Consider the following 13238-nt stretch of genomic DNA (forward strand, 5'->3'; position numbering starts at 1 on the left):
TGGAATTTGGCCACAATGTTCCTAGGAGTTTCTCTTTTTGGATCTCTTTCAGGTGGTGTTCTGTGGATTCCTTGAATATTTATTTTGCCCTCTGGTTCTAGAATCTCAGGGCAGTTTTCCTTGATAATTTCATGAAAGATGATGTCTAGGCTCTTTTTTTGATCATGGCTTTCAGGTAGTCCCATAATTTTTAAATTGTCTCTCCTGGATCTATTTTCCAGGTCAGTTGTTTTTCCAGTGAGATATTTCACATTATCTTCCATTTTTTCATTCTCTTGGTTTTGTTTTGTGATTTCTTGGTTTCTCATAAAGTCATTAGCCTCCATCTGTTCCATTCTAATTTTGAAAGAACTATTTTCTTCAGTGAGCTTTTGAACCTCCTTTTCCATTTGGCTAATTCTGCTTTTGAAAGCATTCTTCTCCTCACTGGCTTTTTGACCCTCTTTTGCCAATTGAGTTAGCCTATTTTTCAAGGTGTTATTTTCTTCAGCATTTTTTTGGGTCTCCTTTAGCAGGGTGTTTACTTGTTTTTCATGCTTTGCTTGCATGTCACTCATTTCTCTTCCCAGTTTTTCCTTCACTTCTCTAACTTGATTTTCAAAATCCTTTTTGAGCTCTTCCATGGCCTGAGCCCATTGAGTGGACTGGGATACAGAAGCCTTGACTTCTGTGTCTTTCCCTGATGGTAAGCATTGTTCTTCCTCATCAGAAAGGAAGGGAGGAAATGCCTGTTCACCAAGAAAGTAACCTTCTATGGTCTTATTTTTTTTTCCCTTTTCTAGGCATTTTCCCAGCCAGTGACTTGACTTCTGAGTGTCCTCTCCACCCCCACCTCGCCTCCAGATGCTCCCAGCCAGCACTTGGTGTCTGAGATTCAAATGATGCTCCCCAGCCTCAGGCCTTTGGGCGGGGGCAGGGCTACTATTCAGTGTGAGATTAAGTTCAGGTGCTCAGGTCAGGGCAGGGCTGCCTCTCAGGCTCAGTTCCCTCAGGGGGTTTATGCAGAGACCTTCAACAATGGATCCAGGCTCCTGCCTTCTTGGGGAGCCCCAGTCTGCTCCCACCTCCGCTGCTGCCTCCCGAGGAGGCCTGAGTTATGGGGGCACCCCACTCCCCTCTCTACCCGCCAAAGAGACCCTCTCACCAACCCCTGTCACCTGTGGGTGGAGGGACCCGCACGGTGGCTGGAGATTCTGTCCCTGAAGCCCGCTCGGATCTGTGCTCCTCTCGGCACTGCACGGCCTCTGCAGGGCTGGGCTCAGCTCCGCCTCTGCAGCGCGACGGACCTTTTGTGAGAGGTTTTCAGGCTCTCTGGAGCAGAAATCTCCGCTTCGTTGTTCTGTGGCTTCTGCTGCTCCAGAATTTGCAGGGGTTTCTTTTTTACAGATGTTCTATGGGCTGTGGGTTCAGAGCTATGTGTATGTGTATCTTTCTACTCCGCCATCTTGGCTCCGCCCCCCGCAATTTATGTTTTTCAAAATAATCATACATCTCATTTAAATTGTTGAATTTATGTGCATAAAGTTTGGCAAAGTAATTTCTAATTATTTTAATTTCCTCCTCGTTGGAGGTGAGTTCACCCCTTTCATTTTTGATATTGGTAATTTGGTTTTCTTTTTTTAATCAAATTGACCGAAGCTTTATCAATTTTATTGGTTTTTTCATAAAGCCAACTCTTACTTTTATTTGTTCAATATTTTTCTTAATTTCAATTTTATTAATCTCTCCTTTGGTTTTCAGTATTTCTAATTTGATATTTACTTGGGGATTTTCAGTTTGTTCTTTTTCTTGTTTTTTCATCTGCATACACACTTTATTGATCTCCTTTGTCTATTTCATTCATGTAGGCAAAGATACAAAACTTCCCTTAACAGTTGCTTTTGCATTATCCCATAAGATTTGGTAGGTTGTCTTATTATTGTCTTTCTCTTGAATGAAGTTATTCGTTGTTTCTATGATTTCTTGTTTAACCCACACCTTCTTTAGGATCAGATTATTTAGTTTCCAGTTAATTTTTGGTCTATCTTTCCATGGCCTTTTATTACATATAATTTTTATTGTATTATGTTCTGAGAAGAATGCATTGACCGTCTCTGCCTTTCTGCACTGGATTGTGATGTTTTTATGCCCTAGTACATGGTCAGTTTTTATATATGTGCCATGTACTGCTGAGAAAAAGGTATATTCCTTTCTATCCCCATTCAGTTTTCTCCAGAAATCTTTCATATGTACCTTTTCCAGAGTTTTATTCACCTCCTTACCTTCTTTCTTGTTTATTTTAAGGTTAGATTTATCAGGTTTAGAGAGGGGAAGGTTGAGGTCTCCCACTAGTATAGTTTTGCTGTCTATTTCTTCCTGTAACTCCCTTAACTTCTCCCCTAAGAAACAGGATGCTATACCACTGGCAACATATATGTTTGCTTAGGAATGATATTGCTCCATTGTCTATGGTGCCTTTTAGCAGGATATAGTTTCTTTCCTTATCTCTTTTGATTAGTCTGTTTCTGCTTTTGTTTTGTCTGAGATTAGGATTGCTATCCCTGGTTTTTTTACATCAGCTGAAGCATAATATATTCTGTTCCAACCTTTTACCTTTATCCTGTATGTATCCCCCCACTTCAGATATGTTTCTTGCAAATAACATATTGTTGGATTACGGTTTTTAATCCATTCTGCTCTCTGTCTCTGTTTTGTGGGAGAATTCATCCCATTCATCTGTGATTACTGTCTGTGTCTTTCCCTCCATTCTCTTTGCCATCATTTGTGCTTTTAGTTCTCCCTTCTCCCTTCCCTTCCACAATAGTTTTAATTTTTAACCACCACCTCCCACAGTCTTCCCTTACTTCTTTCAGCCTCCCTCCTTTTTACTACCTTTGCCCTTACTACTTCTTCCCTCCCTTTTAACCTCCCCTCCCATTTCTTTCTCCCTTCCTCTCCTACTGCCTATAGAGCTAGTTAGATTTATATACTTAATTAAGTTTGTTGTTCCTTCCTTCATCCAAATTAGATGAGAGTACTTCTCAAACAATGCTCATCTCCCTCCCCTCTTTCCCTCTCCTGTAATATAATTTTGTACTTCTTCCTGTGATATAATTTACCATTTTCTGCTTCCTCATTTTCATGTTTCCTGTTAAAGTCTTTTCGCATACTTAAATCACATTTTTATCATCACATCGTTTACTTTATACCTGTTCCCTCTATCTGTGTATATCCCTTTTATATTTCATAATAGATGCACAATTCTCAAGATTAACAAGTATTATCTTCCCTTATAAGGAGGTAAACAGCCCAAATTGAGTAACAAGTATTTCTTTTCCCCTGTTTACCTTTTTATGCCTCTCTTGAGACCTGCGTTTGAAGATTGAATTTTCTGTTGAGTTCTGGCCTTTTTGTCAGGAAGGTCTGGAAATCCTTTATTTCCTTGAATGTCCATCTCCTTGCCTGAAATGTTATGCTGAACTTTGCTGGGTAACTAATTCTTGGTTGTAGTCCCAGGCCTTACAGAATATCATATTCCAGTTCCTTCATTCTTTTAATGTAGAAACTGCAAGGTTCTGTGTGATCCTGACTGTAGCTCCTCGATATTTGAATGGTTTCTTTCTGGCTGCCTGTAGTATTTTCTCTTTCACTTGATAGTTCTGGAATTTGGCAACAATATTTCTTGGTGTTTTTAGTTTGGAATCCCTTTCTGAGAGGTGGATTCTTTCGATGACTATTTTGCCCTCTGGATCTATCACTTCTGGGCAGTTTTCCTTGATGATTTCTTGGAAGATACTGTCCAGACTCCTTTTTTTCATCATGGCTTTCTGGTAGGCCAATAATTCTTAAATTTTCTCTCCTGGATCTATTTTCCAGGTCAGTTGTTTTTCAAATTAGATACTTTACATTTTCTTCTATCTTTTCATTCTTTAGATTTCATTTGACTGATTCTTCATGTCTCATAGAGTCATTAGCTTCTACTTGTCCAATTCTAATTTTTATCAAATTGTTTTCTTCAGTTAACTTTGACATCTCCTTTTCTATCTGTCCAATTATTCCTTTTAAAGAATTATTTTCTCCAGTTAATTTTTGTACTTCCTTTTCCATTTGTCCAGTTTTCCCAGTTAGGTGTTGTGCTTTCTTTTCCATTTGTCCAGTTGTGCCAGTTACGTTTTGTGCTTCCTTTTCCATTTGTTCAGTTTTCCTTTTTAAAGAGCTATTCTCTTCAGTGAATTCTTTCTTCATACTTTTAAAATCATTGGCTAGTTTTTCTTCTATTTCCTTCTTCAGCTGTTCCAGGAGTGCTCTCTGTGCATGTGAGCAGTTCATAGCCCCTTCTGAAGTTTCAGATGGGAGTACAGTCTCAATACTGACCTCTTTTGTATTTGTGTTTTGGTCCTTGTCCCCATAGAAAGATGCTGTGGTCTTTTCCTTCTGCATTTGCTTCTTGCTCATGATGGTGAGGCTTTGTCTGTTGTGGCCTCTGGTTCTTTAAGCTAGAAGCTAAAGAACCTGGTGCTAAGCTAGCTGGTGTGAGAAAGCAGAGGATTCTTTTTTTTGTTTGTTTGTTTTCCCCTAGATTAGCCCTGGAGCTAGTTTGTTAAGTGTGAGAGAGGGTGGTCTGGTCATGGAAGATCTCTCCTTAGCTGAGCTAGAGCAAAAGTAAGCCCAGGGCTTGGTGATCCAGGCAGCTGTATTGTCTTCCTGTTTCCCCTGAGGCATGCCTGAGTTTCCAGTGTGAGGCTACACCCCCCTGGGACTTTGGTTCTCTGCCACAGTAAGAGGAATACTCTTTAGCCATTCTCCCTAGCCTCAGGTGCTACAAGACTGTTTTTCCACTGTTAGCAGCGATCCAGGATTTTTCTGGGAAAATAGTTTGTGGTTCTTTCAAGGTCAACCAGGGGAAGGGGAGAGAGCATTTACCAATCACTCCACCATTTCAGCTCCTTGAATTTCAAGTATGTGACTTACAGACATTTAATCTGCAGACTGAAAGACTCAGGCGCAGCTGCTGCAGAGATTTCTGGGACTCTGTCTGCAGATTTCACTTGCCTGGCTCTGCTTGACTCTCACCCTGAGCTGCCATCCTGCAGTGCTGTGGCTTCCTCAGACTCAAGATGAGTCTTCCTGACTCCAGGCCTAACGCTCTATTCACTGTGCCAACTACCTAGCCCTATTTAATATTTAATGAATACTTACTGCATTTATATTTTTTTCTTTTTGTCTTTCCCTGTAATCTGATCAGATGCCACTCCCATCTGGTATGACCAAAACTTAAATTTCTCACGCTCATTTGCTGCCTCATTCTCTGCTTGTAAAATTTTGCTCACATTATGAGACAGGACCAACCTACTAATTAGCCACCTTAGTTGTGGAGTGAGGGGGTAGTGTAAGCACTGACTGTAGAATTAGCAGATCTTGTTTCACATTTTAGTTATCCAAGTTGAAAGATAGTTTTACAGAAATCAAGTTAAGTCAGCATTTTATACCATATATGACCTAAACTCCAAATGGATATTAGAGGTAAAGGACACATCATTTAAAAAAGAAAATGAGGAGAGAACAGGAAGTACCTTTTTCAGCTAGGATTCGGGAATTCAGAACTAAACAAAGTAGGTAGGAAATAAAAGATAAAATAACTTATTTTAATCATATAAAACTAAAAGGCTTTTAGACAAAAGACCAGAGAATTTTCTAATTGATAAATTGTTAGTGGATGTTAACAGTTCTCAAAAGATGGAATACAAATTATGAGCACTTGGGTAGGCAAGCTAGATTCCATGATGCAGCTGAAAGAATGATGGACCTGGAGTTGAGATAACCTGAGTTCAAATTCAGCTTTAGACACTTAATTCCTTTGTTTTATTGTTGGACATCTCTGGTTCCTTTTGTTTGACTATCGTCTCCTTCATGTACTGTTGATTAAACCAATAGAGTTTTATGAATTTCTGTAGTTTCTAAAATCTGTTACTTGGTGCTCAATTGCCTGCTAATGAACCTCTCTGAACTTAGACTGGTCCTTAAATTGCTAGTTCCTTATTCCAAGTCTATTCTACTTGGTGTAAAATGAGCTAGCAAATTATTTTGTGCCAGTATAGCCTTTAAGGATCTAATACCACTTTCATGTCCTTATGTGTGTGTTTGTGCTTTCTTGCTGAAGAAGATCATGCCATCAGAGAAATGATGACATGACTTGCACTTAACTTTGTTTTGAGTGAGGGAGGGCTGTGCCTGTCACCAGCCTCACTTCTCCTCCAGAGCCGTCTGAATCCAGTGACCAGATATTTATCAGGATGACTGGGGATGACCCAGGATGACGCAGCTGGGGTTAAATGACTTGCCCAAGGTCACACAGCTAATGAGTATCAAGTCTCTGAGGTGAGATTTGAACTCAGGTCCTTCTGACTCCTGCACTGGTGCTCTATCCACTGGACCACCTAGCTGCCCCACTCATGTCCTTATGGTGCTTTGCATAAGGAGGAGTTAAATTCTATAAATAGGATATTTGTTTCCATCTTTCAAAGATCTTTTTTGTTGTTTTTTGCTGCTGTTGCTATTGATTGTGATGATCATGAAGTAGGTACTTTCTCCACTCTTTTGAATTATTATATCCTTGCATGTTTTTGCACATTGTGTCCAAACCCAGTGATGAACCTCTGAGTTTAGATAGGCCGATCTGGAGGTACCATACACGTAGATTAGAAACAGATTTGTGCTAGAAACATTTCCAAAATGGTTGGAACTCATGGCTTATGATTTACTGGAATAGCATTTGAGAACTTGTAGTCTCCTTTAGTCAATGAGGTCAGTAGGTTTTTGTGAAGAATAAATATATCATATTTTTGAAACACAATTATATTTTCTGTTTAATGTGACTTTATGGGTATAGTTCCAAATTATTCGCTGGATGGTTTGTCTAATTTATAGCTTCAAATACATAAGTATGCCTGTTTCTTCTTTTAACATTTCTGGCAATTGTTATTTTCCTTTTAGTCATCTTTGTCGGGTAAATTATATTAGTAAGTATACTTCTTTAAAAAAAAAAAACTCACAGTGTATGTAACTGTAGTTCACACTTTATGTATTGTTTGGGCTCTGATAGGAGAGAAGTTTTCCCTTTTCCTCCTCACTTCCAGATCTTTACCTCACTTCCTGATCATGGACAGGCTGTGCTACATCCCCACTTCTTCCCCATCAAACTTAGATTTTGCCCCTGGAATCACCTTAGGCTTCTATAAATAGGGTTTCACCATGGATCTAAGCCTTTATCAGGTCATCTCCAGACCATGTGAGCACTTGTTTAAATCCTAGGGTGGGGTTGTGAACATTTCTTCATCCCTTCATATCCTAAGAGGTTGTCTGTCTCTTTTTTTTTATCTTGAATAAAAAATGCAGAACATAGGCTACTAGATTTTAATTATTTCCCTTGCCTCCTGCAGTCTAGTTCTATAGATCAGTAATTGACTGTAGTTAGTTGTACTTTGAGAAGTCAGAACAACTTTGGGACACTATCTCATAGGTCTTCCTGCGTTAGAAGGGTTCAAAGTTGGTGCACGTATTTAAAGAAACAATCATTACCTCCCCAGGAATGTTATCCTCAGCAGAGTTGTAAATGGATGACCTATGTCCTATGTCAAGTGCAAGGTGGATGGGAAGAAAAAAAGTCTAAGATACTAAATAATAGTGGGTTCACCAGTCAAAGCAACTTTGTTCCTGAAAAAGGGAGCTTGAGAACCCTATAGGAGTTAGTACATTCATGTCTCTTGGTTTGATGTTGTGGGTTTGTGGAGGTTGTTTATTGCCCTCCATCACTGGAAGGTCCGTCTTAGGTGACTTGAAGGTTGCTGAGTCTTCTGCAGTTCTAGTATCCTGAACCAAAATGAGCTCCATTGGTGATGGCTTCTGAGTACCTCTGTAGGACTGGACACTGAAACCTGAGTTGGATTTCTGAAGGGTTCTTGGTCCAAAAAGACTCCATTTTTCACATGAGAGTTTGTCTCTGTCTCCATTTCCAGAGCCCATGCTACTGACATCTAAGCCAGGTAAGGAAGTAGAAGATCCATGAATAAACCAGATTCTAGGATTTTGCTTGGGGGAAGAATGGGGTGTACTACTTGGAGAAAACTGGGTTGAAGCAATCAGTCTATCTTCTTTTGTCATTTCTTCATTTTGTAACTTCAGTTTATAGACTGCCTCTACCACACAGTGACTTTTGGTTTCTTCTGTGGTGAGATCTTTATGGAGAGTGTATCTGGTATCTGTCAAAGCGCTGGATACTCTCTTGTGTCTGTTTTGTAATTAGAGAATTCATAATGACATGCATAGCCTTGGCCTTCCCCACTGAGAAGCCTTGTTCATTTGGTCATTGGAAGCTGAGGGAGTTAGAGAGAAATTATTTTCTTCTTCCTGAGTGTTGGAAAGCTGTTGGTACTTCCGATCTGGGATGACTGACTTTTTCCACAGAATCTTGCTGCACATGTCAGATGAAGGTGGAGTCATTAGTGAGGGATCTTCCAGGACATCATCATAACTGAATGCTTGATGATGCATTCCAGTTGGCAAAGACATCTTGCCTAGAAGCCCACCTGTACTGTGCTCAATAGCAGCTGGATTTCCATGAAGAGGGTGGTGAGATGGAGGGGGTAGGGGGGTAGAGGAGTCGGGGGGAAGAGACCTCACAGCCTGAGGCTCCACCATGGATAGGATAACAAGGCTCCAAGACACCCCCACCCACCCCCACCCCCCTGTTACTCCCTAAGTGCTGAAGCCAACCGAGGCCATGATGCAAGTAGCACCAAGACCCAAACGGACCTCAGCTAGGAGAAGTAGAGTGAAGCCTTTATCTCTTTTAAAATTATTGGGTTTGACTCATGTCTTGTTTATAGCTGAAATGTTGAGATAGTTCAAAACCCTTCTCAGGGGTTTGAGAAAATGCTTGTGGAACTGCAAATCCGGTGTCTAGTTAATTCTCAAATCCCTGTTACATTTTGCATTATAGAAATCTTTGTACTGATTATTGTTAAGTTCACAGTTTTTTATTTAAAAAAAATTAAATTAGAAAATTCTGTGATTTCTTAGAGAATGATAGGTAAATACAACTTGACCCCAGACTGAAGTTTTAATAGAAAAAAATCACACTTTGTCTTCGCCTTTTTTTAAAAATCATTTAGCCTCTTTTTATGATGACTTCTATTTCCCTTTACTTCTCATTACATTGTATACAATTCCTAAAACAATGTAAATTGAAAGAACAACAAGAACAAAATGGAAACCAAATGCTCTGAAATTATAGTAGCCAGGCTTGGGCCCAAGGTAGGGCTATGAACGAATGAATGAATGAATGAATGCATGAATGAATGAACGAATGAATGAAATATTTATTAAGTGCTCTCCATCCATTTACCACAGTTTGTTTAATGATTTGCCAATTGATAGGTGTTTTTTGTTCCTGGTTTTTTTGCTACTAGAAAAAGTACTGCTATAAACATATTTGTGTATCAGAACTTTCTGTCTTTTGACCTCCTTGTGGTATAATGCCTACCATTTGTGTCTCTGGATCAGTCACTTTGTTCACATAATTTTGAATTGTTATCCAACATGGTTGAGTCAATTCATAGTTCCACAAAGAGTACATTATGTCCCTAGTTTTCTACAACTCCGGACATTTCTCTGTTTTCATCTTTTGTCGGCTTTGCCTATTTTCTGGATCTGAGATAAAATCTGAGGGTTGTGGTGATTTGTCTTTTGTTATTATTAGTGATATGGAGCATTCTTTTAATATGATTGTTAATAGTTTGCCATTCCTCTGAGACTTTTAATTTCCTTTGACCACTTATGTATTGGGAAATGACTTTTGGCCTTCCCTAAGGAATCTGCAATGCTGGGTTTATTGAATATCGGGTTGTGTTCTCTTTTCCATCTTTTTAACCAAATAGTTTTGACGATTGCTGCTTTATAGTATAATTTGAGGTCTAGTTGAAATATTCCTTCATTTTCACTTTTTTATCATTTTTCTTAGGAGTCTAGAATTTTTATTCCCTTGATGAATTCTGCTATTTTGACCGACTCCGTAGTGTTTTTTATAGTTTGATTGGTATATCGCCAAATCTGTGAGTAATGTTGGTATTATCATTTTTATTAAATTGACTCCAGATAGCCATGAGTGTTAAATGTCTATCATTATTTCTTTTCTTTTTTGAAAAAAATATTTTATTTTCAGTTCATGGAACAAAAAAGCATTTCCATAACACAGTACAATAAAAAAGAGATGATTGCACATGAGACTGCAAATCTGTGCTAATTACCTCCAAATATACAGTAAAGTTATTATTTACATTTCTTTTTTTTTCCTTTTCTTCCTCATAGTATGGCCCTAGGGATAAATTCCGTTAGACACAAATAGGTATATATATGTGTGTGTATGTATATATATATATGTAAAATTATTCTATGCATATATCTGTTTATCAGTTCTTTCTCTAGATATAGATAGCATCTTTCTTCATTTGTCCTTTATTTTTAATTTGCATGTTTATAATAGTCAAAATTATTTGATCACTTATTCTTTTTTTAATTTTATTTTTCAAAATTTATTTTCAATTTTCAACATTCATTTTCACAAGATTTTGAGTTCCAAATTTTCTCCCCATCTCTCCCCTCCCCCCTCTTAGATGACATGCATTCTGATTACCCCTCCCCATCTGCCCTCCCTTTAGTCATCTTTCCTCTTATCCCCTTTACTTTCTTGAAGGGCAAGATAGTTTCTATACTCCGTTGCCTATATATCTTATTTTCCAGTTGCATGTAAAACCAATTTTGTAACATTTGTTTTTAAAAATTTGAGTTCTAAATTCTCTCCCTTCCTCCCTCCCTACTCACCCTCATTGAAAAGACAAGCAATTCAATATAGGTTATACATGTGTAGATATGGAAAACACTTCCATAATATTCATGCTGTGAAAAATTATGTTTCCCTCCGTTTATTCTATTTTGTCCTTTGACCCTGTCCCTTTTCAAAAGTGTTTGCTTCTGACTATTCCCTCCCCTAGTTTGCCCTCCCTTCTATATCCCCCTTCTCTTATGCCATTCCACCCTACTTTCCTTTAGGGTAAGGTTCCCATTGGAGTGTGTATATTATTTCCTCCTTAAGCCAGATCCAATGTGAGTAAGGTTCATTCATTCCTTCTCACCTGCCCCCTCTTCCCCTGCGTTGTGAAAACTTTTTCTTGCTTCTTTTATGTGAGATAATTTATCCCATTCTGTCTCTCCCTTTCTCCTTCTCCCAATATATCCCTTTCTCACCCCTTAATTTTACTTTTTAGATATCATCCTTTCATATTCAACCCACCCTGTGTCATCTGTTATCTCTGTCTGTCTGTCTATCTATCTGTCTATTCCAACTACCCTAATACTGAGAAAGGTCTCATGAGTTACAAATATCTTCTTTTATGTAGGAATGTAAATGATTCAACTTTAATAAGGCACTTATGATTTCTCTTTCCTTTTTACCATTTCATGTTTCTCTTGATTCTTATATTTGAAAGTCAGATTTTCTATTCAGCTCTGGTCTTTTCATCAGGAATGCTTGAAAGTCCTCTATTTCATTGAATGTCATTTTTTCTCCTTGAAGGATTATACTCAGTTTTGCTAGGTAGTTGATTCTTAATTTTAATCCTAGCTCCTCTGACTTTCAGAATATCATATTCCAAGCCCCTCAATTCCTCAGTGTAGAAGCAGCTAAATCTTATGTTATTCTGATTGTATTTCCACAGTACTTGAATTGTTTCTTTCTGGATGCTTGCCATATTTTCTCCTTGACCTGGGAACTCTGGAATTTGGCTATAATATTCCTAGAGTTTTTCTTTTGGGGTCTCTTTCAGGAGGTGATCGGTGAATTCTTTCAATTTCTATTTTACCCTGTGGTTTTAGAATATCAGGGCAGTTTTCCTTGATAATTTCTTGAAAGATGATTTCTAGGCTCTTTTTTTTATCATGACTTTCAGGTAGTCCAATAATTTTAAAATTCTCTCTCCTGGATCTGTTTTCCAGGTCAGTGCTTTATCCAATGACATATTTCACGTTGTCTCCTTTTTTTTCATTCTTCTGATTCTATTTTATAATTTCTTGATTCCTCATGAAGTCATTAGCTTCCATTTGCTGCATTCTGATTTTGAAGGAATTATTTCTTCAGTGACCCTTTGGACCCCCTCTTCCATTTGTCCAGTTCTGCTTTTTAAGGCATTCTTCTCCTCGTTGGCTCTTTGGACCTCTTTTGCCATTTGGTGTAGCCTGTTTTTTAAGGTGCTATTTTCTTCAGTATTTAGGGTTTCCTTTAGCCAGCTGCTGCCTCGCTTTTCATGATTTTTTTGCATTTCTCTTCCCAGTTTTTCCTCTGCTTCTCTCATTTGATTTTTGAAACCCGTATTGAGCTCTTCCATGGCTTGTGACCAATTCATATTTTTCTTGGAGGCTTGTGATGTGGGAGCTTTGACTTTGTTGTCTTCTTCTGGTTGTGTGTTTCGATCTTTGTCAGCACTGTAAGATTCTGTATAGTCTCAGTTCTTTTACTATTTTTGCTCATCTTCCCATCCAAATACTTAACTTTCTAATTCTTTGTCAAAGTAGGACTCAGCTTCCAGGGGGAATGGGGGTGGGGTGGGGGTGGGTATGTATAGTGTCCCAGGCTTTAAGAATTTTGCATCAGCCCCTCAGTCCCCTACCATTCATGGGCCCAGAGCTCTAGAAGCAGCCTTAGCTTCTGCTGCTGCCACTGCCACTGGCCTCCTGCCTCTTTTGCCATTACCCACCAGCCGGGGGCTAGGGCCAGACCCTGGCAGGCATCATGTTCCTCTTTCACTCAGGTCCCACAGAGTTTTCCCCCTGACCTTTTTGGTGTTTGTGGGTTGAGAAGTCTGGAAACTGCCAGAGATGCCAATGATTCAGTCCCCTGAGGCCTGCTGTGGCCCATCTGTTCCAGTACAGCCCACACCAGACTGCACTCTGCCCCTTACTTGGTGTGATAGAACCTTCCTGTTGACTTTCCAGGTTGTCTTGGGCTGGGGATTTGTTTCACTCTGTCATTTTGTGGGTTCTGTAGCTCTAGAATTTATTTAGTCATTTTTTACAGGTATTTGGAGAGCTTTGGGGGAGAGCTCAGGGAAGTCCCTACTTTTACTCTCAGTCATTCTTAAAACAACATTGCTATTACTGTATACAGTATTTTCTTGGTTCTCCTCATTTTGTGCAAGTCTTTCCATGCA

General features: G+C 39.0%; 1 protein-coding gene and 1 pseudogene across 10 annotated transcripts in view; one reads left to right on the forward strand and one right to left on the reverse strand.

Annotated features, from left to right (window-relative positions):
- The window catches only part of CASK (calcium/calmodulin dependent serine protein kinase), a 436118-nt gene that overhangs the window by 164076 nt on the left and 258804 nt on the right, over positions 1-13238 (forward strand). The gene's annotated exons all lie outside the window — the stretch shown is intronic.
- On the reverse strand, positions 7669-8555 carry LOC140504079 (putative monooxygenase p33MONOX pseudogene; annotated as a pseudogene).

Source organism: Notamacropus eugenii, chromosome 5, assembly GCF_028372415.1.
Source record: "Notamacropus eugenii isolate mMacEug1 chromosome 5, mMacEug1.pri_v2, whole genome shotgun sequence".
Lineage (NCBI taxonomy): Eukaryota > Metazoa > Chordata > Mammalia > Diprotodontia > Macropodidae > Notamacropus > Notamacropus eugenii.